The sequence below is a fragment of the Saimiri boliviensis genome, chromosome 2 (genome assembly GCF_048565385.1).
Source record: "Saimiri boliviensis isolate mSaiBol1 chromosome 2, mSaiBol1.pri, whole genome shotgun sequence".
NCBI lineage: Eukaryota > Metazoa > Chordata > Mammalia > Primates > Cebidae > Saimiri > Saimiri boliviensis.
This window is the reverse complement of record NC_133450.1, coordinates 202,584,454-202,586,527: the sequence shown is the minus strand read 5'-3', so window position 1 is coordinate 202,586,527 and position 2,074 is coordinate 202,584,454. Positions and strand designations below refer to the sequence as shown.

The 2,074-nt window shown below is 37.7% G+C and overlaps 1 pseudogene; it reads right to left on the bottom strand.

Annotated features, from left to right (window-relative positions):
* Nucleotides 1–295: 295 nt before the first annotated feature.
* Nucleotides 296–1,126, bottom strand: LOC101039038 (S-phase kinase-associated protein 1 pseudogene; annotated as a pseudogene).
* Nucleotides 1,127–2,074: the final 948 nt, after the last annotated feature.

Genomic DNA, 2,074 nt, shown 5'->3' with positions numbered 1-2,074 from the left:
TCCTCAGATGCAATGAAGGGAGGAGCCCTGCTAAATACAGGCTAATCAATACAGTGGTACTCCTTGCCTGCAGGAGGCTGAAAGACATCCTAGTAACTCCACTCAGAACATTTACTTCAAGAAGCCTTTTCCAGTTTCCAACTCATGAATAAAGATAATATTTTGTTAATTCTATTCCAGGTAACTTTTTTGCAGGTTGTTTTATTTACAATGCCAACTTTTAAAAGATCACTAAAGTTAACTGGACAAGAAACTAGGCAGACATTGCTTTACAAAAAAGAGGGAAAGCCCAAAATGCCACTTACAGAGAACCCACAGTTCAGTTTTATTCAGAGCAAAGAAAAAAGAAACTTTCAATCATACTAGAAGAAACTCAGCCATAGATTTGGAATCTGTACTCAAACTACACATGCAATGAGGACAATATTCTGCTAATACAATTGACTTGCTGCTGCATTTGTCTACTGTTTGTCTAATATTAACAGTTATAAACAGAGCAGTGCAACTAGTATTTGGAACAATCCTTACAGTGTTACAGTGTCAGGCACAACATTTCACTTCTCTTCCCACCACTGGTTCTCTTTGCGTACCTGGGCTTCCTCCTCTTCAGTAAAGTCATTTTTGATATTGAAAGTCTTGCGAATCTCCTCAGGAGTTTTCCCCTTTATCATATTGGCAACAGTCTTGCATGTAACATCAAGCAAACCTTTGATGTCTAAGTAGTTTGCAGCCAGAATGAGTTCAAAAAGTGTTCCTTGGTCAACTTTCAGGACTTCTTGGTCCCAAACAGGAATATCATCTGTTCGCTTTTCTTTATTCTCATCATCCTCAGGAGGAGGAGGGTCATCCTTGTGGTGGGTGCACCACTGAATGACCTTTTTTAATATTGCCGCATTAACATTTGGTAGAGGAACTGGGTCATCATCTCCTTCATCATCCATTCCCAAATCTTCCAACATGGTCTTGATAGTCACAGATTGTTTGGCAATTTCCACATCAACTTCAAATATCTCTCTATCAGAACTCTGCAATTTAATTGAAGGCATGGTGTTCGGTGATAAGGAGACGGATGGCCAGAGGCTGATGAGAGTCGCAAGGCGTCAGCGAAGCGAGAGAAAAGCCGAAGACGAAGCCACTCAAACCTTCTGTTCTTTACTTTCCCAAAGCTTCTCCCACTTGACACTCAGAGCTCAGCTTAAATGTCACCTGGTGGTATCAACTTCCCTGATAATTCAATCCAAAAGAATCTCTCAGACAACCTCAAACACACCATCCTTTCATAATGACATCCAACACACTTAGGAGCAGTTATTACTTTTCTGGTTTGTTTCTTTGATTGTTTGTCTGTTTATTCTATGCCTCCCCCATGAAAACTGTAAGCTTCAAGCAAACAAGAACTAATCTGCCTTTTTGATTTCTAATTCCAAGCTCTTACAGTCTAACACATAGTAGTAGGTGCTCAATAAATATTTACTTAACAAATGAATGTATGCCCTTTTCTTTTTAAATTTATTTTTATTGTATAAATCTACAATGTACAATATGATGTTTTGATATCCATATCAAATTTTTTCGTGTCCATATCTAAATGACTACTATAGCTAAGCAATTTAACATATTCATTATCTTCCATAGTTACCTTTGTGTGCATATGTATGTGGGGGGGGAGGGTAAAAGCACATAAAGTCTACACTCATAGCAAGTTTTCAATATATAATATAATATTATTAACCGTAGTCCTCATGTTGTACATTAGATCTCTAGACTTACCCTACATAACTGCCAATTTGAACCCTTTGACCTATAGCTCCCCATTTCCTCCTTCTCGCCATCCTGGAAACCACTGTTCTACTCTGCTTCTATGTGTCTTTTTAAGATTCCACATATAAGTGAGGTCATGGAGTATTTGTCTTTCCATGTCTGGATTATCTTACCTAGCATAATGTCCTTCAGGTTCAACCACATTGTCCCAAATTGCAGCGTTTTCTTTTCTGAAGGCTGAATAGCACTCCATTATATATATATGATACATATATATCATATATATATGATACATATATATGATGCATATATA